Source organism: Acipenser ruthenus, chromosome 5, assembly GCF_902713425.1.
Source record: "Acipenser ruthenus chromosome 5, fAciRut3.2 maternal haplotype, whole genome shotgun sequence".
NCBI lineage: Eukaryota > Metazoa > Chordata > Actinopteri > Acipenseriformes > Acipenseridae > Acipenser > Acipenser ruthenus.
This window is the reverse complement of record NC_081193.1, coordinates 22,599,220-22,626,265: the sequence shown is the minus strand read 5'-3', so window position 1 is coordinate 22,626,265 and position 27,046 is coordinate 22,599,220. Positions and strand designations below refer to the sequence as shown.

The window sequence follows — 27,046 nt, the reverse complement described above, 5'->3', positions numbered from 1 at the left end:
AGTGGTCCCATACTATGCTGTTCTAAATACCCTGGAGAGGACTCCTTGTTGGAATTTTGAATATTTTGTCATAATTATGTAGCTTGCATTCTGCTACATAATTCCCCCATTAATATCTCCCACAGCACACAAGCAATCTGATAGCAGGTTCAGTGTCCCGGTGGGGTGCGCAAAGACAACATTTAAATGGACCCTTCTCACATTTGCATGCCGTTCAGTTCTTTGCTTTGATTGCTTTGCTGCAGATGCCTGCTGTGTAACGCACACCAATGACAAGCTGAAGAATCTTCTCTTTTGTTAATTTCAGAGTATTACACAATCTACACTTTCCAAAAACACAGTACACTTTGGAAACCTCTGAACTGGCAAATAGTTTACCCCGAAATCTTCCAATTAAAGCATTCTTGAATAAGTTGCTATGCAGCACTGATCACTGACAAGGGATACTTCAGAGCTTGCTTTTGCACTGCTACAGTATGCAGCTTTAGTAAAAAGTTTTGAAAAGCAAAACGGCCATGATCCTGGCAAGAAGTTAAGTAGCTGAGCAGCTTCAAATTTGAACTGGTTCACAAGAGCTACATTGCTCGACGCAAGGCAATTGCTGGTGTGCAACAAAAAAATAATAATTCAGAAGCATAGAACATCTGTGAAGTTGCCCATTGATAGTGGTGTGCAGTAGTGTTATTCCTGGTAGAACCTTCTGAACAGATTCACTCCTAATCGACCTCCAGCTTTTTGTGTGCCAGCTGAAGAATTTGGAATGTCAAAACATTTACCTATCGTCTTCCAGTGTATTTAACAGATAAAATGTCTTTCAATGTAACATACTGTAAAATAAACCCTAACACTTTAAGAACCTGAAAATGACACTGCATTAATTTTAGCAATACAAACAGTAAAATGGTATACTAAACAATTAGCAGCCAATGAAACTGATATGAAACTACAAAAATGAACAGCATGCAAGTAAAAGGCCATTTACATTTATAAATGTTGCAGCTAATTTTCCTGTTGTGTATCCAGAAAGGTTGACTTCTGCTGGCATCTTATGAGATAACAGTGGGTGAAAAGGGGACCAATATACATAAGCCTACATGCACTAGCTTTGAATCCACCCTGCTGAAACCAACAAACGAATCCATACTTGACACTTGACCACTGTCACCTTCAACTTCGGAAGCCGTTGAACAGTTTTAGAAAGCGGAAACAAAAAACAGGTCTCAAACAAACAGTTATTATATGTATGAAGTGCTTATTCTCCAGCTTTACCAGTGTAATGTGGATCCACGGCTTAACTTGCCTGCTTTACATTTAAATTGGAATTCAGTGTAACTCTGTACAAGGATTGTCTGTACATCTGATCTCCCACTGTAATCTGTATTCCAATCATTGGAACCCCCTCCTTAAGAAACCACGACAGCCCTTCCACTCCTAAAGTGCTGAATGCATTTCAGCAATTACTGCTAAATGACAGTAACATTTATGATTGATGCTGCAACATTTCTGTCCGCATCTGCTCCTAATCTATCCTTCACCGGTCATGGCAGCTGGATCTTTTAATGTCACAACTAGCGTTCCCTCTAAGCTTTTTAGATACTGAGAAACTTGCCATTTTGACTGAGAAAGGGTAAATTATCAATGAGAAACCTTCGGCCACACATTAACCCTTTTAATATATTATTTTTGTTGCATTATACAATTTTAAAACAACATTCCAACACAAGTATCTCAACAATTTTACAATTTGCTTTAAATTTAAACAAGACATTGTTATCATAGCTATAAACTGCATGCTTAACTGGTGGCCTGTATATAATTGCTTTATACTACTGTATAAAACACTGACGTCTGCGCTGCCTTCAATTGTAAATAGGGCTACTGATTTTCCATTTTTGGGAATAGCAAATTCCATTTTTAAAAAATGGCCAATTCCGTTTCCCCCTCCCCCATCTTTTTATCAATGTATTAATAATTAAACATGGCATTTGAACATAAATATAATGATGATTGTTAAAATAAGTAAACTAATAAATATTACTACAATTCTTTATTTTTATTAAAGCCAAGAGTTATTCAGTAAGGCTGCATTCACACCGGGTCCATTTCAAACGAACTCGGTCTGGTTCGTTTAGTTTGAAACAATGTATCAATGTGCTTGCTGTTCACACTTATCTGCGACCAAAGGGACCGAGTTCGTTTGGATGCAAACTAAAGTTTTTTTTGGTTTTTTTTCCTTTTCCATTTTTTTCAGGAACGAGTCTGTTTGTGTTCACAATGCAGTTTTCAAGTGAACTTGGTTTGTTTATATGGTGTGTGAACTGGATGTATACAATATCCTGCAAGGCATATTGAAAGATGGCAGCTATTGATGTATTGCACTGGGGGAGCACTTCGCTAATTTAATTAATACATGTATTAATAATGCAGAGAATAATGCAGTTCATGCAATTCTGCACGGTTCTCCTAATGTCTGCATTAAACAAAGTAATTTAAGAAAAGACTGAATATATTTTACTATTTTGTCTAGGTCGGCTTGGATTTTGGTGTCTGACCAAATTTCTGTCAGAACTTCAGTTTCTCCCACTGCCCAGATTTCCATTGAAAAACTGGGACATTTTTTCTTCAATTCACTGACTCTGTAGCAACTCTGAAGCTGTTAAAATAACAGTATATAACACAATAATAGTTTAAAAATTAAACATCGGGCGAATTTATTGCAGATCATAACTCATTATTTTCTTTATATTGTCATCTAGTCAACAGAATCAGAATAATTAAACAAATAATCCATACCATTGTTTATTTTATTTTTGAATGGCGCTAACACAACGCAATACTCTGTTATTAACTTGGAGAGCACACTGATGCAGTTTTATACTTAATAATAATAATAATAATAATAATAATAATAATAATAATAATAATAATAATAATAAAAATACAATAGCAAAACCAGGACGATGAACAATTTTACTGTTTTCTGACCAGGACAACAAATAGGCTGAAACTGTGACATTCCCATTTTCACGGGATGTCTGCTAAGTAACCCTAATGTAGTTCCCAAAGACATTTTTTGTTTTTTGACCAACTTATTTCCTCAGAATAAGAACTAAGCTATGTGCAAAATGTTTCCAACCGAGTCAAGTTACCTTACATAGTTTGTTTCTTATGTGCAAAAGGACAGAGTCCAGCAGTTGTTCACATTGATGTTTAACAAGCGAACCAGACTCGGTGTGTTTACCAAACGGACCGAGACCAGCTCTTTAGGTGGTCTCGGTACGGTTCATTCCCAAGTGGACTTTGTTGTTCACACTTCACAACAAAGGTACCGAGTGCGGACCAAACCTTCTAAACTGACCTAGTGTGAACACAGCCTAAGACTCTTGTTGCTGTAATAGTAAGTAAAGCACCTGAAGACACTTCAAACCTGCCATAACATTTATAGACATCACTTGATAATCACGCTTTGATAAAAAAAGGCGCGTTGACTGACTCGTTGCTCTACACAGGTTCAGTGCTGTGTATCACCCAATTGTAATTTAACTAGCGCTCCTTTAAATGTAAATTCATAATTCATCCTCCCAAGTGTTTCTTTGCTAATTCTGCCTTATTTGCTAAATTCAACAATTATGAAACAAAGAGTGTGTAGTGCAGTGACTACATCCTTTACACAGTAAAGTCATCAATTTCCTTTAAGGAATGTATAGCTAGATCGTCAAATAATATAATATAATTAAGAAATGGCCATGGTTTAATACTGCTAATTATAGCTTTATTAAAAGGCAGGTAGCATGGAAAGAAATAAACTAAAGCAATAATTAAACATGCTTCGTGAAAGCCGTCTGAGCGCAGTAAAGTACCTTTGTTTTTCATCACAGAAGAATGCAGTGCTTTCCCATTGCTGCCGTCTTATTTGCATTCTTGTTCTCTACGTGTTTACGACTGCCAATAATATGATCTTTTAATGGTATTGACTCATACATGACCAATGGAATGACAGCAAAACTTAGATAAGTCTTTCTGTCTTTTATTGATACATTTGTCACAAAGACGGCCGGAGTGGGTGGCGTCAGACCAGATGCAGGAAATAAAACAACAGAGAGGTGTGGTTTGGTGGAGCTGAGCGAATGGTTTCGCTCAGCATTTAATAAACAGAACAGAAAATAAAAAGGTTGAACAAACAAACACAAAACAGGACACGGCACTATACGCCAAAATAAAAAGACAAACAAAACGAACTATACCGACAAAACACGGTGAGCAGATTTTAACTATTATTATTATTATTACCTCCGTCTCCAATCCCGTTCTCCACTCACTGAACACCCAACCCCGAGTGAAAGAAATGTGCATCTATATATATTGTTGTGCTGGGATTCAATTACTAATTAATTATTCACTTGAATCCCAGCACGTGAATTAATTCTGTGCAACCCCGTGCTCACATATTACATTTAACCAGCACGTGAAGTGATTTGTGCCCTCCTCGTGCCTAAATATAAATCTACATTTTTAAATACACGTGAAACACAGACCCGTTTATATCCCGTGTACCAATGACTATACACCAACATTAACACACGCAACATACAACACATAACACACAAAATACACACAGGGGCGGGCACTTCGTCACATATACCCCCCCCCCCTGTGCAAAGCACACATGGCCTCAATGGCCACCTCCCCCCTTAAAAACCCAGCAGTCCAGAACAAAGTCTCGGGCTGGGAAGGGAGGCTTCAATGGGCCCATGGCTGGCCATGCTGTCAGCACCCCTGCCGGTAGTGGCACGGCTGACAGCCTGCTGGTCCACGCCTGCAGCGAAATTGCTGCGGGGGATGCTGGTCTCCTGACCTCTCCCCCTTTCTTCGTAGCCGGTAGCTCCCCTTGGTGGGGCTCCGACCACAGTACTTCCGGCAGCGAAGAAGCTGCAGTGGGAGCAGGTCTCCGGACCTCCCCCACGATCTCCGGCAGCGAAACTGCTGCAGTGGGAGCAGGTCTCCTGACCTCCCCCACGATCTCCGGCAGCGAAACTGCTGCAGTGGGAGCAAGCCTCCTGACCTCCCCCACCTTCTTCGTGGCCGGCAGCTTCCCTTGGTGGGGTTCTGGCCATAGTACTTCCTGCTGCGATGCGGAGCAACTGGCAGCCCCAGGCGATGCGGAGCGGCTGGCAACCCCAGGCGATGCGGAGCGGCTGGCAACCCCAGGCGATGCGGAGCGGCTGGCAACCCCAGGCGATGCGGAGCGGCTGGCAACCCCAGGCGATGCGGAGCGGCTGGCAACCCCAGGCGATGCGAGGCAGGCAGTCAGGACAAGCTGGGGTGCGGGTGTTGGCCCTCTTCTCGGCCTCTGCGGCCGGGCGGTTCTTCCCCATGCTTCCCTCAGCAGCCTATGCAAGGGCTGCTGAGGACCGCCAGCTTCACGTCCTGGTCCTTCTGGTGAAGGGAGAGGCAGCTCCTGCTCCTCTCCCTCTGATGGTGATGGAGGCAGAGGCAGCTCCTGCTGCTCTGCTCCTGGTGGTGGAGGTGGTGGAGGTAGAGGCAGCTCCTGCTGCTCTGCTCCTGCCGGTGAAGGTGGCGGAGGCAGAGGCAGCTCCGGCTGCTCTGCTCCTGCCGGTGAAGGTGGGAGCAGCGTGTAGTCTCCTGGCGACGAAGGTGGGAGCAGCGTGTAGTCTCCTGGCGACGAAGGTGGGAGCAGCGTGTAGTCTCCTGGCGACGAAGGTGGGAGCAGCGTGTAGTCTCCTGGCGACGAAGGTGGGAGCAGCGTGTAGTCTCCCCCTTTTGCAGGGGACTGGTGCTGCTCTGCCTCTCTTGCAGGGGACTGGTGCGGCTCTGCCTTTCTTGCAGGGGACTGGTGCGGCTCTGCCTCTGAAGGGGAAACCAGCAGGCATTCTTCCTCTGCTGGTGGAGATGGGGACAGCAGGCATTTTCCCTCTGCTGGTGGAGATGGGGACAGCAGGCATTCTCCCTCTGCTGGTGGAGGTGGGACCAGCAGGCATTCTCCCTCTGCTGGTGGAGGTGGGACCAGCAGGCATTCTCCCTCTGCTGGCAGCTTGGGTCCTAGGGCTATGGAAGCCCCGACTTCCCTCTCTTTGGGCTGTGGACGCACCGACTCCTCCCTTTTGGGCTGTGGACGCACCGACTCCCCCCTCTTGGGCTGTGGACGCTCGGGCTCCCCCCGCTCAGGCGTAGGACGTTCGGGCTCCCCCCGCTCAGGCGTAGGACGTTCGGGCTCCTCCCGCTCAGGCTGTGGACGCTCAGGCTCCTCCCGCTCGGGCTGTGGACGCTCAGGCTCCTCCCGCTCGGGCTGTGGACGCTCAGGCTCCTCCCGCTCGGGCTGTGGACGCTCTGGCCACTTAACATTCATTTAATTACCCATGATTTACTACACAGAGAAAAAAAAAGTCTTTCCTGTAGAAAATTCAGTCCAAGCTTAGTGTAGAGCAAACAAGGCTATAAACTATGGGAGGATGGTAAGGAATAGTTACATCAGCCTATTATAAAATAGACTGAGGAGTACATGACTGGAATAGCGTATGAGAATTAAACACAGCTTGGAAAAAGGCACAGACAATTAACATCAGAACCACCATTTGCTTCAAACTACATATTCAGTAGACCGGCTACAGAAACCATTGCTGCTTGCTGTGTTTTATGGATTTACAGGATTATGTTTGTTTAAAATCAATAAGGTTTGCTGACAATTCTAGTACTTGAAATAGAAAGTTTGCTATTTTGTTACAGCTGAAACTATTCTATTCCTCTCTGAAAACGTACTTTGAGTTGTACTGCACCAGCTTCAAGTTTAAAAAAGCAAAAACAAAACAAAAAAAGGATACCTAGAAACAAACCTAGAGAATCCAAGGTTGTGTCCCATATTAAGCTAGTATTTTAAAGTGTTTGGTCTTTACATAATGTTGAAAATATGCAGTCTGTATCTCAAATGGTTCATGATATGAGCCGTTGTCCAAGTGGTGGTGGAATAACAAAAACATAAGCTAGCACTACACTAGTAAACATAAGATCCCCTACCGAGATGCTTGCAACAACAAAAATAGGAGACACTTAACCTGCAACAACAAATCAGATTTTTTGAACAGCAGTTCTGGAAACATAATAGAAGAGAGAGACTGTGCTAGAATCATAAATACACCTGAGAAGAAAAAAAAAAAATGTTGGGAAATGACTGCTGAGGTACTGTGCAGCTCAAAAGAGAATCAATCCGTTGACTGTGACAACGAATGGGCCATCAATTCTGCGGCTGGACAGCGTTCCTTTGCCATCCAATCTTGCTCCCCTTTCCCAAGGCAATAAAAACCAGAGCAGAAAAAAAATGAAATAAGGAACAGAAGATTGTTGCAGGTGTTTGATGCATGGCATGCTTGGCTGCTTTGTGAGACGTGAAACATCTTAGGCCAAATAAAAAAAAAAAAGTGTGGTTCTGGTTACGCTGGGGGAAAAAAAAAAACTAAGGTAGGTAGGTAGGTAAAACCTTTTTATTTATTTATTTTATTTCCCGAATAAGCAGTGTGAGCATGGTAAAAGTGGCAAGTGTTAGTTTACAGTACATTGTTAATAGGTACCCCTATTGTACTTTCATTAGTTACACTGTCATCTTGCTTCATTCTCCCACCATCTCCACCTCACAGCTGGCTCGGTCTTATTTTGAGGGTGCATCTTCATGAACCCTTTGAATAGTACGAATGTACTGGCACGTTCACTGCTCTCTGGTCCCCAGGGATTACTAATGTAACGGTACGTTCTGCAACTTTAAACTTGAATTACTGAGCCTACAAAACTTGTGATAAGATATTGTAGCACTAGGTTTCTGTAACACCTTTTATTGGTCTCTTTTGCCCTCTGCTAGATATTGACTGAATTACATACAATAAACCATCACAAAAATGTCAGCGAAAATTTCTCAGTGAGAAAGAATTTAGAAATAATAGGGCTCCCGAGTGGCGCATCCAGTAAAGGCGCTCCGTGCGGAGTGCAGGATGTGCCCTATGCCTGGAGATCGCAAGTTCGAATGCAGGCTATGTCACAGCCGACCGTGACCGGGAGTTCCTAGGGGTGGCGCACAATTGGCTGAGCGCTGCCCGGGTAGGGAGGGCTTAGGTCGGCAGGGGAATCCACGGCTCACTGCGCATCAGCGACCCCTGTGGCCAATAGGGCGCCTGTGGTTCTGCAGTGGAGCCATTCAGATTTGTGTTGTCCTCCGGCACTATAGGTCTGATGGCTTAGCTGTGGATCCGCAGTGCGAAAAAAGACGGCTTGGCAGGAACACATTTCGGAGGACGCGTGTTTCAGCCTCTGTTTCCCGAGTCGTCGGGGGGTTGTAGCGGTGAACTGGGATTTAATAACACAATTGGCGATTCCAAATTGGGGAGAAAACTGGAGTTAAAAAAAGACATTAAAAAATAAATTAGACAAAATAGCAGGTCACAAAAAAAAATTAACGACAAAATCTATGCAATAATATAAAGAACGGCTTTATATTATAGCCTAGTAAAAACAGGTGCATGGTTTCTTTGTAAACACTAATATGATAATAAACAACTTTCGCTTTGTATTGTAAGCTTTCACAATTATTTCCAGCAAATCGAGAGATCTTGTTAGGAACGCAGGATCGATGAGGTTAGCAGTGCCTGTTGTGTACTGTTCTTCATCGAGTTGTCGGATAGTGTTTAGCTTGTCAGCTATTGTACTAATTTCTACTTAGTTTATTTTAATGTTATGTGATAACATTTTTAAAAAACTAAAATGCCATCGACCTTTAAAAACCAGTTGCCACATCAATTTCTGTTCCCGATGTCGCTTGTCAATTTCAGTATTGTTTAGCCAGAGAGAACACGCAGACGCAGTACAAGGAAAAAATGCGTCGGGAACATTAAACGATGAAGTACTGGTGAGAAATAAAATAGGCTACTATTCAAGATAAAAAACAATGAAGATGGAGTGTGAAAAATGTCATGAGTCTAACACTGGTTATAATTATTGTTTCTGGTACATGGTCGCATTTTTCAATAGTGCAAAACAATTTCTTGGCGATACGCTGTAACCATGCTGCTAAGATCCCAACATTTTATATGAACTGAAGATCTTGTTTGCTATGCGGCTTCCGGAAAATCGCATGAGCAAAAACATGACCACGCACATGGTCAGTTTTTCAGATTGATAGCAAAGTTTTGCATGTTAATCAGCAAAAAGTATTTAGGGTCGGGTGGAAAAAACAGGGGTCGGTCGGGTAACCCGAACCACACATTTTTTTTTATTTGGCTTTAGTGGTTTGATATACAGTTATGTTACACTTAAGTAATGTACACAAAATTCTGCCAGACTCGTAATCCTTAAGGTTTATTAGGTTGACATAATTAATAGTTTGCAGATTATAAATAAATTAAACATATTTACAAAACTAGCAAAATATATTCTAAATGTACAAGATACATCAACGTGTTTCATTGCGCTCGTGCTGAATGACTTCGCAAGCACCCAAAGAACACCCTGACCTTAACCATTCCACGCGAACACCTGGCACAGGAGCATCTTTTTAAATGTTTAACCACTGAGATCCGACGTTCAGCAAAGGTAAGGTTAAAAAAACCCAAAAAACTGTATTTTATGCATTTCTTTATAATCTGCTAAATGTATTACTTTAAAAATAGACCTAAAAATAATGCGTAAGGATGAGTTTTTTTTTTTTTTTTAAACATTAGATGTGTAATGTAACCGGATATACATAATTCAACAGCCCTTTCCCACATTGTCACCAATAGAGGGAAATACATTTTCTTAAACAAACTGCAGATCCATTTATGGTTTTACTTGCTATCCTCATGAATTGAATTGGAAAACAAACAAACAAACAAATGAAGCCTCATTTCAGTTTGAGTATAATGTCAGAAAGCCCTAACTACATTTACAGTAATTTGACCAACTAATTTAAAACATTATCAGTATTTTATGGAAAGGATGCAATGTATGTTTGATTGGCAATAGCAATACAGTGCTGTTGAGATTGCAAGCCTGGCTGTAGGGTGTGTGATCACAGCTCTGTAGTAAACAACTCCAGCTCCACAATCTCAAGCAACCTATCCAGAAATAAAGGTCACTTCTATATTCTATTTCAGGACAGTAATCAAATACCAGAAAGTCATTTGAAAAAGCCTTTTGGCATTTTTTTTTTTTAATGCAAATGGGGCAGGTAACAATTTTAAAAGTTGACTTGATATGAGCATAAGCACTAAAACCTTAAGCAGATTTTTTTGATTCCTCAAGCTGAAAAGATGTGATGAAAATGTTATTTTTCATTTTAAATTTAGTGTGTACAATTATAATTTTCCCCTCGATTTTCTCCCAATTTGGAATGCTTCATCACTTTTCCCCTCACCACAACAATTCCCCACATGGCCCAGGAGACCCGAAGATTCAGTGTTCAGTGGGCGTCCTCCGATCCCACGACCAAGCCAGCTTGCTTTTTTCACCCAGGAACTCAAGAGCGGATGTTAACAAACTACCGACCTCTGGAGAACAATGGCCAACCCTACAGGTGTCCGCTCTGAGCTCACTGGGCGTCTGGCCAGCAGGGTTCGCTCTAGAGCAATGAGGAGAAACAGTCCCTGCCGGTATTACCTCCCTAACCCACGGGAGCACCAGAGCGAATGCGACACTCCCTTTGGAGTCCTCAGCGAAGACCGACCTACTTCACGCAGCCAGGATGCAAACCTGCGCTGTATGACCCACCCTGCACACCATGCGGCTGCGCTTCTACCAGGTGAGCAACTCGGGGATCCCCATGATGAAAATGTTTTACGTAAAAAACAAAGGCTTATTCAAATATTTCTTCCAGGTTCTCTTTTATCATTGGTAAGGTTCAGTGCTGGTAAAATCTGCAGCCTTATCACATATTTCTTAAGCAATATATCTACCATTCTACACTGCAGAACTACCAAACACTATATTAATTTATTTATGGATATTAAGCTAGATAATATCGTTCACACAAAAAACGGTTTATAATTCAAAAATTACATTATGATTTTTTAGAAAACAACGTTGGGCTGGCGGAAGTTGTACTGGTACATTAAAACAGGAAATACACAGCAGCAGCAATGCGTTGCTCCTTCAAACTGGCCTGCCAAAGCAGCATTCCTCATGGAAATTGAGGGGGAGGAACGGATTATTCCTCTGGAAACAATATTTCAGTTTATTTAATCAAAGAACTCGCCTCTGAATTCACTCAAGAATGCCCAGCGACTGCTAAACAACAATAAAGCAGTTACATAAATAACACATGGCTCCCACTGTACACAAAACACCAACAAAAGGTTTTAATGAATGTACCTCCTTTAAAAGGCAACATCTTAATGTTGTTTAATGATTCTTTTGCCTCCCTATAATATTCCAAAATCCTCAGTCCAAGAATAGCCAGACCTAATGGCCCATTAAATAGGTAATATTAAGCAGCACTGAATTCTCTTTCCATATCATTTAACATCAGTACAGCTTAATTGGATAGAAATGACAATACCACTAAACTTCCGACACATTACCAGGAACTGGTAAATTCTCACTTTTATCAACATGTGGAACATACTATATACACCAATAGGATGCTAAAGGTATACTTTCAAGACTTTGAATACTGGCATATGGATTAAGATTTTCTACTGGAAATACTGTATTTTTGCATAGGCCTTTAAATCGAGATTTGTGTTTTCATATTTGACAGCACGCACAATGATGGACTGACCATTTTCTCATGTTATAAAAATCTGTAAATATAACCCCTTTTCATCAGAAAGCTATTCATTATTACAAGACTAATATCTCATGTACTATAGTGCACTGTCTTTGTAAATAACACTTTGAAAAAGCAGTTGTGCAATCGGCATCCTGATTTCGTATTCGATTATCGTATAGGCATTTATAATCGATGCACTGACGTTTTATTTTTCAAAATAAAGAACAAAACACTGTTTTTTTAACAGACGATCCAATAAATAAAAACACTGTTGTGCATAATAATTAAATAAAAAGGCACAACTTGCATTCAACTTAGAACACTTATTAAAAAAAATTAAAACAAAGGACTTGAGTGTTTAACAACTGGAAAGAATATGCATGCGTCCACATCTTTAATCGCCGCGGTTATACTCATACTTAAAACCGCCGCAGGCAGTTATTATGACGGTTACGTTTTAAACAAATATTAAAAGAAAGAAACTATCGGATACAACTCACAAGTTTTATTCAAGCACGTCATATCAAACATCTGCACAGCCGAAACACTGTATTTAAATGAACAATTACATTTTTTTCTTTAAAGGTTTATTTTCTAACTTCGTTTTACAATGCCATTTCCATGTTTGTTATATTTGAAGTGTTTAAGTTGAATTTCAGTTTTCATTTGCTTGTTCAGCTACAAAAAGGCACAAGTAAACCTCATGTTATTACTTTATGAAAACGTTTCGATGGCCACTGTTTACTGTGAAGAAATGGCAATGGCAAGGAATGAAAAAAAGTAAAAAGTAAATAAAATGCGTTGTCAACTTTATGTACTATTTATTTCAGGAATAAACAAAACAACGTTTAACTTGAACGGCTATTTGGCATCCTGTGTTTTGTAGTTAATTCACTGCAAAAATATTAAAATGAAATACTATGTATATACTTTAGATCGTTGATTGTTTGCTGCAGTATCTCCAACTCTTCTCAATGTTTTCACAAATAGAGAGGGATTTTTGCACGGAAACGCAATTGGATAATAAAGTCACCTGATGATTTTGATCTCTCTTTACCAACTTCAAAACACATATCACATTACTAACACTGCCTTAGGGCATGTAAACAAAGAGATCAGATTGAAATAAAAAAACCCCCAATGAACAGACGTCAAATCTTGACGTACGCAAGTGCTCTTTCATGTGATGTACATCCTGGAGCTGGTGGTTGAAAAAAATAATGATCTGATGGCAGTTTTGAAAACAGAAATGCATGTAAATGCATATAAAAGCCAGTTTTGTTCAGGAACAACAATGAATGAGCATTTCTATGTAAACTCAAACTTGCATTAAACTTGCCGTCCCACGAGTCACCCGACTCTTCCATTGGCAGTGCTTTTTACTCGGTGAACCATTGGGGACCCTTATCTGAACAATTAGCCCTATACACATTTGATAAACTTTTTCTTTTACGGCAACCCAGAGATGCTTGCTAAATTTTGGTCAGAAAAGTGCCCTAAATGAATGGGTGGAGGTTCATCTAAATCAGAGTGCTTTAAGGCCGGGGAACCGCAGCATCTCTAATGATCGTAAAACTGCACAGCAACAGATATAATCTGAAAGGAAATTAGTTCAGTTTTTGCAAAAAGTACATGCAAAACTAGATTGGTGGACTAAGCTTAATTTCCATCAAGCTCAAATAATAATTATAATAAAAAAAATCATATTACAGCAACTATTCTCTTCACAGCATCAGCACATCCTACTCTTGAATTATCAATTTTCTTTAAATGCATACTTAAATATGCTTTCCACTCATGTCATCCATTCCACTAGAGTAAAAAGTACAGATGCTCAAATGTCAGCCATAATGAAGGGAACGACCTCTAATCAGCTGGATTTGCTGGGCTCTGGGGACGTGGCATAAATCAATTCCCAATGAAATCGACACCAGACACTGAAAAAGGAGCGCTGCCATCCAGCAAATAAAAAGTCAAACAGAAAAGGACTTCCCAAGGGTCAGCAAACATGGACTGTCTCGTTGTCTGAATCTTTGTCTAAATGCCAAATCCAAATTTTGCACCTGGTATTGTATGTCCTTTAGGCTAATTTTCTTTTTTTAATTAATGTTACCAAGATATTATTCACAACTTTCCTGCTATTCTAGCTAGGTTTATACTTCTATCGTTAATAGTTGCATATTAAATCGAGTGTACGACGAGTCAAGTCTCCCTTGCTATTATATCATCATCTACTCTCTCTCTGGTTTTATTCACTGTGTCCTACAGATATAACTCTAATATTTAAAGTGCTTAGGTCTTTTTTTTAGGGCAAAATGTAACTGCAAGAATATATCAGTCATCACAATATTAGGTGTAATAGAGAAACTCACCTCTATATTATGTTGTAAGGGTTGACTGAGAAGCTGCCCTTAACACTCTAGTCCAAAAACCAGGGTTATGACGATCCACAACATTAAGGCTGTAGAACCTAGTAAAGGTATGGAGAGTAGCCCACACTGCTGCATTGCAAATGTCTCCGACAGATGCACCCTGGAGCAAAGCTCACAAAGTTGCCATGCCCCTGGTGGTTGGGGCAGTGAGCTTTTCTGGAGGGGGCAAGTTGGCCAGCTCATAGGCAGTCCTGACCATGTCTGCTATCCACTTGGATAGCCGCTGCTTGGACAGGACTTGACCATGGGACTTCGCCCCATAGCAGACAAAGAATTGTTCGGACTGCCTCAAACCTTTCTTCCTGTCAACGTAGTACAAGCATATGGAGCTGTCGCTCTGTCAGACTGGAAAGGAGGTGGATGGAAAGCCTCCAATTCCACAAATTGGTTGACATGCAATGCTGAGATCGTCTTCAGCAAAAAGGCAGGATTGGTACAGAGTGTAACCCTTGTCCTGGCCTCTGTAAATATTAAGCAGGCTTTCGCTATGGAGAATGCCTGTATCTCACTCTCCCGCTTTGCGGAGGTAATAGTAAGCAAGAAAGGCACTTTGAGAGGCACAATTTTCAGCTCAGCTGAATGCATGGGCTCAAATGGAGGCTTCACGAGTGCACTAAGCACCACGTTTAGCTTCCAGCGAGGAACAAAGCCCTTCATAGGTGACTGAAGCTGCCGAGCCCCTTTCAAAAATTGCCATGGGACAGGTCGCGGGGTCAATTCCACGAGGCAGACACCACATCTGAAAAACATACTGGGAACGCGTGGACGGTGCTCTGGCATTCTGCAGGGTGTCAGTGACCCTAATAGAAAGCCCCAGACAGCTCAAATGCAGTCGTTCAGGTGCCAGACCCATAGCTGCAGGCTTGATGAGTAGGGGATGCCATAAGGTATCCTGTGCCTGACTGAGCAGGTCACGGCTCCATGACTGGCCGTTTAGGAGCTGCATCAGGGTCTCCTGGGCAATAAGAGGCTACTAGGAGCACCTTGGCCCAGTCCTGCCTGATTTTCTACAGACACAGCGGGAGCAGGGCGAGTGTGCTAAGGCATCTACTGCCAGCGGGTCCCCGCCTCCTATTATGGAGAACCGGAGGGGACAGTGGGTTGATTCCTGGGAGGCAGAGATCTATCTCTGCTTTACTGAACCTCTCCTAAATGAGGCTCACCACCTTGGGGTGATGCCTCCACTCTGAGGCGCTGGGGACTCTCCTTGAGAGGTCCACCACCCAGTTTGTCACCTGGGGCAGATGTACTGCCCATAGTGGGAGGAGGTTCTCGTGCCCCCAGAGCAAAAGCTTGCAGACCACACGATGGAGACTGGGAGACCTGAGGCTACCCTGGTGGTTGATGTAAGCCACCACTATTGTGTTGTCTGTATAGCAAAGCACATGTCTCCCTCGAACCTCCTGCAGAAAATTCTGCAAGGCCAGGTAAACTGCCTGCAGCTCTAAAACATTGATGTGGAGACCCTGCCAAGGGGGGTTCCCACAAACCTTGCACAATCCTGCCGTTTCACACAACGCCCCAGCCCAGGCTGGATGCGTCCGTGGTGACAACCTGTCTTCTGGTGACACAGCTGTTTAAACCAAGAGAGTGCCTTTAGACAGTGATGAGACACTGTCAATAGGTGGTCGCGGTTCAACGTGGGCTGAAAAACCTTGCTGTTGAACCAGGCCTGCAGACAGCGCATGCACAGGAGACCCAATGGAAGTTTCTGGTACATCACTACCGTGAACGCTCCGTTGAGCTGAAAGAGCTCCAAACAGGCGGCTATTCTCTGCACTCTGCTGTCCGACAGAGTGGCCAGCATGGCCGTGGAGTCCAAGCACACTCCTAGATAGGAGGCTGTCTGAGAAGGCGTTAGCTGGCCCTTTCGCATTATTTACCGTAAGGCCCAACTGTTGAAGGTGGCCAGTGACAAGTTCTGTGTGGGCCTCTGCATGTGCTGGGGACTGGGCACAAATGAGCCTGTCGTCCAGATAATTGAGCACTCTGATGCCTTTGAGTCTCAATGGGGCCAGGATAGCTTCCATGCACTTCGAGAACGCACAGGGAGCTAGGGAGAGGCCAAATGGCAAGACATGGAACCCATACGCAGTTCCCTGAATGGCGAACCGCAGGTACTTCCTGGATTCCCGCTCGCAGTGAGAGCGCTGCAGAATCTCGTCCACCACTGGTCCAAATGTATGCCCTGGTGTAATCAGGGGTCTAACAGCGATGCCTTGTCCACGTCAGGCACGCGTGCCTGGGAAAGCCAAAGCTGCCTACATGCAGCTACCAGCACAGCCAGGTTCCTACCCACAGCCTGCCCGTTGAGTTTGGACACACATAGCAGGTTCTTGTTAACCAGGTGCAGCTCATCCAACTGTTGTGGTCAAGGCCTGTGGTTCTCAGAAAGGGATCTCAGCAAATGGCACTGGTAAGCTACCAGGATGCTATTATAACCGCCCAGCCTTGCGGCGAATGCACTGGCTGAAAAGGCGTGCTTGAGGATCACCTCAAAAGACCCGGCACTGCTTGTTGGGGCAGGTAGCGTCCTTAGACAGGAGTGCTAAATTAGGATCTTGGACCAAGGCGGCAATAGAAGCCTCCACCGGTGGAAATTGGGCCAGGCCCAGCTTCTTTGCATCATGTACCCTGTATAGGATGTCCATCGACCGGGAAACAGCAGGAGCTGTTGCCGGGTGCACTAGGGGGGACACGGGAGAGATGGTAGAGACGTCATCGATGATTGACTGCCTTGTTTCGCCTTCTGTAGGAGAGCTTAACTGCAGGAGACATGCCATCAGACTCCACATCCTCAGGATGGGACAGTGTGCTCGTAGTGCCCTGGGGCCCCAAGGGGACAGATGGGGCAGGCAGTGCTGAACGTTTCTGCAGTAATTCTGCGAGAACAGTTCCTTGGTGGGAAAGAGCTTTTCCAGTTGCTCATTATTTCTTCTTCTTCTTCTTCTTCTTCTTGGAGAAAGGTGCACAGAAGCTACGATTAGCTAGTGCCTCTTTGGCGAGCTCTGGCCCCAGGCACGGAGAGCATCTGCTCTGCTTGTCCTCAATAGGCAGACTGGCTTTGCATGTCTCACAGGGATAAAACCTAGACATAATGCAAGAAGCAAGCAATGCAGTGTACAGTATACAGTTGTTGCCTCAATCTGCTTATAGATATTGACCGGGTGGGTCAAGACACGAGTGGGACCGGTTTGGTGCCGGACCAGTGAGTTGAGCACCGGTCAGTAGCAGAATGGAACGGGATTGGTACCTAGAAGGTATAGGGTTGTTTTGGTACCAGTTTGTTGTATTTAACACCGGGTCGATACTGGTTCAGGACCGCTGCAGTACTGGTTCAAAACCTGGTTGGCACCAGGTCCGTTCGGTACAGGTTTGGTGGTTTTTGCACCATGTCGCATTGGGTCGGTAGCAGTTCGGTGACTGTAGTACCGGGTCGGTACCCGTTCGGTGACTTTAGCACCGGGTTAGTACGGTTATGGTACTGGGATGACAACAGGTCGGTGACTTTAGCACTGGGTCAGTACGGATACGGTACAGAGTCAGTACCAGGTCAATTCGGTGACTTTAGCAAAAAGTCTGTACGGGTACGGTCCGGGACGGTGCTGGGACCGGTGCGGTAACCTCGGTCCCGTGTTGGCAGTGGAATGGTGACCTTGGTACCAGTACGGTAAGGGTCCACCGGTTTGCAGTCACCGTGGGTAGCAGCATACAGGGATGCCCACCCGTACAAGCCACTGGCAAAACCACTCAGTCAGTACCACACACGAGACTGAGGGAAGCCTACTTGTTAGAATGGTACTAACAGCCTTCGTAATGGTGATGCTAAAGCTGTCACCAAAACGGCAGCAAGATACTGTGGAAGAGATTGCAAGCAATCACAACCGAGCAAGTATCTTGGTCCTGCGTAGTGCTGCTGAGCCCAGCAGTTGCTCTTGCTGCACAGGTGCTATAGCACCACTTTGCAGACATGCCTGCGCGTAGTCTCTTGGAAAAAAACAGCAGCACACACCCCAAGAGAAAAAAACTCAACAAATACAGTAATTAAAACAATACATAAATAATATTAAAACGTCTCGTACTTTTAGCCAAAGCCAAAACGAGAAAAATATTGCAGCTTGGGAGGAGAGCAAAGAGTAAACCGACGTATGTTGCTGGATCCTTGTGAAGGAGCGACTTGAGCCACTGGATTCACGCGGGGCACGAGGTCGCAGTGGGACTTAACAAGCAACAAGCTGTAGTGCACAAAATATGCGCAATTAGTAAAAACTATTGCAGCGATTATGTTAATATCACATATAATTTGTGTGAACACAATAAATGTGAAATATATATATATAGCAGATAGAAGTAACAAGTACTTATCTGAACAATGCTCCGGTCAGGTCAGTCGTGAAAGGAAAAGATCTGTGTGCTCTCGGGGCCGAGCCATCACTGCGTCACTGGCTTAGAGAGCAGCTTTGATATATCTTATTCAGGTTTCAGGTCTTTAGGAGGCAAAATACCCATACGTAATGGTTACATTTCATACTTGAAAAGAGAACCAGGCACTGCAAGTCTGATAAATTTAATGAGTTATCACTTCTGAGATAGGCCCGCTGTGGGCTATGGGGGTTTTCTTCAGTTTATATATTTCTATATTTCAATAACTTCAATCGTCAAAGGAGAGCCAACAAATGTACAGCATCCATAATTGCTTGACTACACAGTTTTCTTTAGATTTATTAAAATTCCTTATAAAGATGCACTGACAAACCTTCAAGCTTCATAGCTAGGGTGATGAGACACTCAAATTAGAAGCTTGCTACTTTGTCAAAGCCTGGCCATTTATAATTGAAGCAACAGTAATGAACTTTGCCACCTTATATAAAGTAATCCTAATTCTGAATAATGTGGGAAGGGCAGTTTACAGAGAACACACACACATAAGTAATCTTAATTACCCTTATCCTGTTTTGCACAGACAATTTCCAAAATGCCAATATCATGCCATTACATTTTTATGGTGCAACGATTTTTTAATTCATGCTGTGAATACTATTTATATAAAGACTACTGAGACTACTAAAACTAAAAGTGCTCAGAGAAAGCAGCAAAACATCAGGAATTCTTGTACTCGATACATTAATTAATTGGTGATGTCCTTTATGAAAATCAGCTTGTAATTATAAAGCCTTCCCTCTGTACATACAATGCATCTCAAAAAGGGTATTACATTATTTTTATAACCTGTATAATTTAAACTTTGTTTGTAACTAATAATAATAATAATAATACTAACTATTAAAATAAAACATTAGAGAGAGAGGGAGAGAATGTACAGAGAATTCAAAAACATTAGAGGGGGAGAGAATGTACAGAGCATTCAAAAACATTAGAGAGGGAGAGAATGTACAGAGCATTCAAAAACATTAGAGAGAGGGAGAGAATGTACAGAGAATTCAAAAACATTAGAGAGGGAGATAATGTACAGAGAATTCAAAAACATTAGAGAGAGAGAGAGAATGTACAGAGCATTCAAAAACATTAGAGAGAGGGAGAGAATGTACAGAGCATTCAAAAACATTCGAGAGAGGGAGAGAATGTACAGAGAATTCAAAAACATTAGAGAGGGGGAGAGAATGTACAGAGAATTCAAAAACATTAGAGGGGGAGAGAATGTACAGAGCATTCAAAAACATTAGAGAGGGAGAGAATGTACAGAGCATTCAAAAACATTAGAGAGAGAGGGAGAGAATGTACAGAGCATTCAAAAACATTAGAGAGAGAGAGAGGATGTACAGAGCATTCAAAAACATTCGAGAGAGGGAGAGAATGTACAGAGAATTCAAAAACATTAGAGAGAGGGAGAGAATGTACAGAGCATTCAAAAACATTAGAGAGAGAGGGAGAGAATGTACAGAGAATTCAAAAACATTAGAGAGAGGGAGAGAATGTACAGAGAATTCAAAAACATTAGAGAGGGGGAGAGAATGTACAGAGCATTCAAAAACATTAGAGAGAGGGAGAGAATGTACAGAGCATTCAAAAACATTAGAGAGAGAGGGAGAGAATGTACAGAGAATTCAAAAACATTAGAGAGAGGGAGAGAATGTACAGAGCATTCAAAAACATTAGAGAGAGAGGGAGAGAATGTACAGAGCATTCAAAAACATTAGAGAGAGGGAGAGAATGTACAGAGCATTCAAAAACATTAGAGAGAGAGGGAGAGAATGTACAGAGAATTCAAAAACATTAGAGAGAGGGAGAGAATGTACAGAGAATTCAAAAACATTAGAGAGGGGGAGAGAATTTACAGAGAATTCAAAAACATTAGAGAGGGGGAGAGAATGTACAGAGAATTCAAAAACATTAGAGAGAGGGAGAGAATGTACAGAGCATTCAAAAACATTAGAGAGAGAGGGAGAGAATGTACAGAGAATTCAAAAACATTAGAGAGAGGGAGAGAATGTACAGAGCATTCAAAAACATTAGAGAGAGAGGGAGAGAATGTACAGAGAATTCAAAAGCATTAGAGATAGAGGGAGAGAATGTACAGAGAATTCAAAAACAGCAACAGCTTTATATCCAAGGGGAATCAGGATCTAACAGGACACTCAAATCATCAGAAATAATTAGTGAGTTTTTTTTAGTATGTCAAAGAAATCCAAGTATTAGTATTTAGTAAAAAAAAATTCAATAAAAAAAAAGTTTGGCCACTCTGGCTTGCCTGCTTGTTTGAGAGGACAGGCAAGAACCCCAGTATAGAAATGGTACTTATATTTCACCAGCCATTGTTTTAACACACCGAACACTGGCTGTAAATTGCCTAGTTTGGTTCAGCTGACAATTACTATTAAAGAATTAACACTGTCATTTCACTTAGTCATTTGCTTTGACTAAGTGAATCCGATTCGAAATGCCAGATACTGCAGCTGACAGCTGTCTGAAACCCAGCAGAACCTCGATCCCCCAACTTAAAAGGGAAAACAGCCCGTGTTCGGGTAGCAGACCAGTACTCGACTACCTCCTCATTACTACGAATGTTTTCATGTATGACTTTGTAATATCTGGACTCGGGTACTGGTAATAAAATGCAACATTGGCTCATACGCCTCTTCTTTCCTATTCCCTCAGGATATCAAATGCATTAACCATCTGTCTTAACTGTCTTCAGTCCTCTATTGAAGACACATCTACCACAATACATTGTATTAAGTTCCCAACAAAAGAAAGAAAAATCGGCAGCAGGACAAGACGACCCAGGCAAAGGCTGCGGGCAATGACATAGACTGCAATACAATAACAGGTTACTTTTTTTTTTAACCCTTAAGGCAAGGTGTATGTAAAGGTAATCATTTGTATTCTTATTTTTTTAATACAAATTTAACACTTGTAGTTATGCGTATCCCATCATAAGTGCTACAGTACCACTTAGTTTGTCAAACTGCTGTTCTACATTTTCTACAAAATGAAATGGAATGTAAATGTAGGTTGTATTTTAGCATGATTCCAGCTTGTAAAAACAAGAACAAATAGAACGTAATCTGACATTGCAAGTGAAAAAGAAATTATTAAAAAAAATAATTCTGATTTTTCAAGCATGGCTTTTTGCATGCTCTGGGCAATGGAAAGTAATGGGATTAGATTACTGTACAGACACTGAAAACCAGTTAAATACACGACTTGCTAATAAGCAGTCATAACCCACCGTGCACAAAAATAAAACCCAGTTTAACATATCTGACTGGATTTTTTTTCTAAAATTCCCTGCAAGTATTTCAGGTTGTGTTTGTGTGCGTTTTAGTATCAGACACAGAGAGAAAGAAAATAAATAGCCAAGGGCACACCATTTGAAATTCCAAACAGGCTAAACATATACCCCTGGTAGAAATCTCACTTGTTTCATTACTTAGCTTGCCGTGGATAACAAGGATAGTGTATTAATCTAGAAAGACTTCAAAAACATATTAGCCTGTCTGGCAAAGCAAAACAAAAGGCAGAAACACTTCTTCAGCCTGAATGTTTTAACGCCACAATTTTTGTGACAGGATCCACACAAGAACCCTGCAGTTTAGCTCTCCCCTCAAACAGTAAACCGCCCGCCTTCTCCTCACAGGTTGAAAATGCGCCTTGCCTGACAACGAATCCAGAAAGCTACGTGCATTTTATGCCACTTGCAGTGTCTGCAAAGTGTGGCTCGTAGCATGTTTCTTATTCAGTCAGTGCCAAAAGCATATTTAATCAATGTCACAGCTAGCTATGGTAACACAAGTAAAGCCATTGTCATTCCTCAGCACGGATGCAACTGACTGCTAAGTTATGCAATGCTCAGAGATCTCTGGAATGAAAGGGTTTGCTACAGAATTATTACATGAAGGTGCAGCACACTGGGTAGCATTCTCTGGCTATAAACTTCAGTTTCTTTTTCTTGAGCTGGACAGCAGTGACACTGTGTAAATAAATTACTTTTATTCTTCCCTTCTTCTTTCCACCCTTCCCCCAAATATATTCTGCTCGGAGGCACAGCACGCAACCCGGAACAAGAGGCTGAGTACTGCAAAGATGCATGTTGGTCACAGGGTTCAACTGGAGGCAAACTCTTCAAAAGACTGCTAATTGTACACCTCGGAGAGGGGTTGGGACCAGAGAGACAGCTGCTTTCTCGAAGAGAAGACTGGGGGGGGGGGGGGTGTTCTACCAGCAGTGAATGAAAACAATTATCTATCGAAGGTGAAAGAAGCTCTTGCTTAAGGAGGGAGAAGAACTGTACCAAAGAATCAATATTGGAAGAGGTCATCTTTTCCACAAAGGATTATTGATGTCTAGACCTGTGTTTTGAACCTTTAAAACCATTTTTCTTTTCTCTGGGACTGCTGAGCTATCCTGTTTTTACCTCCCTCCCCATTATGGAACAGCAGCTCTCTCCATGAAGATACAAAGCTGCTACACATCCTTATTCGGGGACTCAGAAGCATGCTTGATGTCATTTTATTCCTGATGCGGTGTAGGGTAAGCACCTCTTTCCCTTTTTTAATGCAGCACAAAATTTAAAAACGGCTTATTTATGATTAAAATGTGTTTTGTGTTTCTGCCCTCTCATTGTTTAAAAAAAGGAATGCAACAAAATAAAACCTTTTTTTGCTTGATGACTAAAACAATATGTAGCTGAAGCAAATTATGCATTCTAATCACATTTACATGGTCAAATACAAAAAAAAAAAATGTATTTGAATATGTTGCATGCACAAATGATTTATATAGCAAAGGAAAATGTACAAAGTATGCCTCCCCGCCACCCAAAAAATGTAAGCTCAAAATAACAAAAAAAATTGTTTTACTGAAATTTCAAACCACTTAAAATTGAGAAACTTCTAGGAGCATGCTTCTTTCCAAAGGAAATAAAACAATCAGGCACCTCAAGTTAAAAATAAGTATTACCTCCTTATTGTTCATATTCCGCTGATCTAGCTAATAAAGATGGACTAATGCAGTATTCTGCAGGGGATGTTGTTTGCTAGATGTGGGAAAATGATTCTGTACATATAGACTGCCATTCACCTGCTTCAATATTATTTACCTGTGGTTAAAGAAATATGGTTTTAAAAAGCAACATGTATTCTTTATTTTTTACTTGAGATAACTACCAGGGTCCTGGTTATTTGCTACAAAATGGGCACTACTGTCATAACCATAGAAGACGTAAAACAACTCGAGGAGAAAGAAGAAAAAGAGGAATCAATATTGGCTATGCTGGGGATTGTTGGGACGATTCTGAACCTCTTTGTGATCGTGTTTGTGTACATCCACACCACTCTATGAAGAGCTGCCAAGGCGACCAGCCAGCCCAGGCACAAAGGGGTTAGCAGTGTTGCCTTCACCAGAACAAACAGCCTCTCAACAAAAGGGAGAGTGTCTGCTTGTTATCCAGACCATTCGCTGGCTCACCAGGGAAGCTGCTGTGAGTACCATGGGAATACCAACAAAGGTCCAGATCAGACAATTATTTTGCATTCTGCTATTGTTCAAACTTGGAGAAAATATTCTACTTGCCACTGCTTGGGAACAGACTATAAGCTGCAGAAATACAATGTTCAAATGACTGTTAAGGGATCAGCTGGAAATGGATTGTACCTGTAGACACAGAGATGCCGCCCTTAAATGGAATGAGATTTTTGTAAATGCTAGTAAGTAAAGATTGTTACTGTGACTGGGATATATATATATATTTATTTTTGTTAGGGAGTTATCAATGCGGATACACATGGATAAGAATGCAAAGCATATGAGACCGCAGGGGTAGACAATGAAAAACAACAAGATTTGTACTGATTGTGAAATGTTCTGTCCAATGACATGTCAGAATGTCCACTTTGAGGACTTGTATTTAAATACCAAGCAATTTATAGTATTTCCAAGAATACCATATTTTTGACATGCCGCTGGTCGATTATGTATTTCTTAAACTACAAGATGGATTTTGGCAAGTACGACTTTCCTGTCTTTCCTGTCAGAAGAAGAAACTAAAGCCTTAAATTTTATGAAAAGCTTTCTGGGGTAGGGCCAGCTGCAGAGTATGTATTTTCTGCATTAGAATCACATATAAAAATAAATAAACAAATAAAAAAATAAAAAAATAAATAAATAAAAATAAAAAAGGAATACAATTATTTCATTTAAAATTCTTGGGGGTTGGGAAAGTCAAAAAGATGTGAAAACTACAAAAACAGAGTTGCCGATTTTCAATTAATGTAAAACTTTGGGTTCACTTTTAATTATTATTATTATTATTATTATTATTATTATTATTATTATTATTATTATTATTATTATTATTATTATTATTATTATTTTTTAAATAAAAAGCCTACATATATATATTTTTATAGCAAACACTGAATGAGAGAAATATACATATTTAAAAGATGTGCCAATGTGGTTCTCCAGGAGTGTATTACATGTGCAATCACTGCTCTCCTTATGCCATTACATTAAAATCTGTAATCTAATAGCCATTGATTCAGCATGCCTATTTAGCTTACATTAAGGATAACCTTGTGTTTATATACCATTTGTACCGGTGAAGTAAGAACTTTGTACAATGACCTGGAGGAGTAGGTTTGTTTATTTTCATAATAAAACTTGTAAAAACCTTTAAAAACAGAGAAATGGCAGGACCTGTAGAAATCCTCACACAGATGACTGGTGTGAAAATTCAATAACACTCTGCTAAGGGTTAACAGGGGCTTTCCACCAAGACAGACGACTAGTTGGAAATTCAGAGGTATGCTTAATGTTGTTGAAGCTGACACCCTAGGATCCTTCAAGAAGCTGCTTGATGAGATTCTGGGATCAATAAGCTACTAACAACCAAACGAGCAAGATGGGCTGAATGGCCTCCTATCGTTTGTAAACTTTCTTATGTTCTTATGCCCAGAAACAGTGGCCCCAACAATATTTGCTTAGAATATATTGTGGATTCTAATCTTCATTACTTTTAATCCAAATGTTTGCATAATACAATCAATGTCAATTATGATGATACTGATTATTTGATAAGTTAACATGATATGTTATAGCTTAACTATAAAAAATAATTTAGTACAAGAACTACAGTACAATGTTTTGTTTTAATCCAATTGTGTATATAAGAATGTTCTTGAGACAAACCTGTGTAAGTCAATGATATAGTAGGGTGAATATAGAAGACAGCCTAAAATCACTGCAGTCAAAAGTATGTTGAATGTGCACTCAACCTAAATAGACAGTACAAATCGGAAACAAACATCCACCTGCCTTTACAGTGGAACTATTCTTATCTAACCTGTAGAATAGCCACCCCCTTAAAGTCAAAAAGGCTGTAAACATGTGTTAATTGGGCTTGGCTATACAGACATGCTTACAAAATTAACAGATGATGAAAAGATCAAAGAAGTTCCACTGTTATTGGGCCATTTAAAATGACTCCTGATTTGTAAGCAGATTGTACATGAGTCCTAATTTACACTATACACAGAAACAAAAAGCTGTACAAAAATCAAAGACAGTGGAAACCTGGGTGTTTCCAACATCCAGCATGTTTGTACCATGGTATAGGACTGAAATGAATGAATTTAAAATGATTTGATGTGGAAACACAGCAGCTACAGCACTAGACTAATACAAAAAGTCATTGCTGGGTTCAAAATGCACCGATCCTGTTCAATGAATGTTCTTCCTGGTTGAAACTGTTATGTTTTAACCAGCCTGGGGTCTCTGGTTAAGTCATCAGCATGTTTACCAGTTAACCAGCCTGGTGTCTCTGGTTAAGTCGTCAGCTTAGTTATCTGTAAACAGACTCAGAACATGCATCTGTTAACTGTGTGCATTTTTAGCCTACAGGCATGAAAAAGATTTAATGGCTAGAGGTGGGGCAAGCACACAATGGGACAATAAATTATCCACAGCTGTGAAGATTAGGTGCCATTGTAAAATAACTAACAAAAAAATGCAAATTATATTACATTTAGCTTAATGGTCTACAGTAATAGTTTCTGTACACAGCACTTTGACTAGTTTCTGGTTTTACTGTTGCCTCATAAGGTTTCTTCTAATTGCTACTCTGCATTTAAGGCCGTTCAGCTTCGGCTTTTACATATAAATGAAGATTTCAATTACAATAAATGGGCTTCAGAGTGGCATTAAAAAGCATTGCCTTTCAAAAGCATTACTGTCTAATGGCTTAACTACAGGAATGATGGAATATGTAATAGTGTTGTAATGCTTCCCAAAAGGATTGCAAAGACAGCAGTGACTAATGAGGACCACTCCATGTTTCATTTCATATTTTCAAGATTAATGCAGATATTGATATAGCCTTGTGAAAAAAAAATTAAAAAAATAACTAACA

The 27,046-nt window shown here is 41.2% G+C and overlaps 1 protein-coding gene and 1 long non-coding RNA gene across 13 annotated transcripts in view; one reads left to right on the top strand and one right to left on the bottom strand.

Annotated features, from left to right (window-relative positions):
* Positions 1–27,046, bottom strand: part of LOC117402834 (baculoviral IAP repeat-containing protein 6) — a 183,476-nt gene that overhangs the window by 37,608 nt on the left and 118,822 nt on the right. The gene's annotated exons all lie outside the window — the stretch shown is intronic.
* Positions 22,070–24,949, top strand: LOC117972434 (uncharacterized). The gene is made up of 2 exons (XR_004663486.2): positions 22,070–23,169; positions 23,797–24,949. It is a non-coding gene; the product is annotated as an uncharacterized LOC117972434 (long non-coding RNA).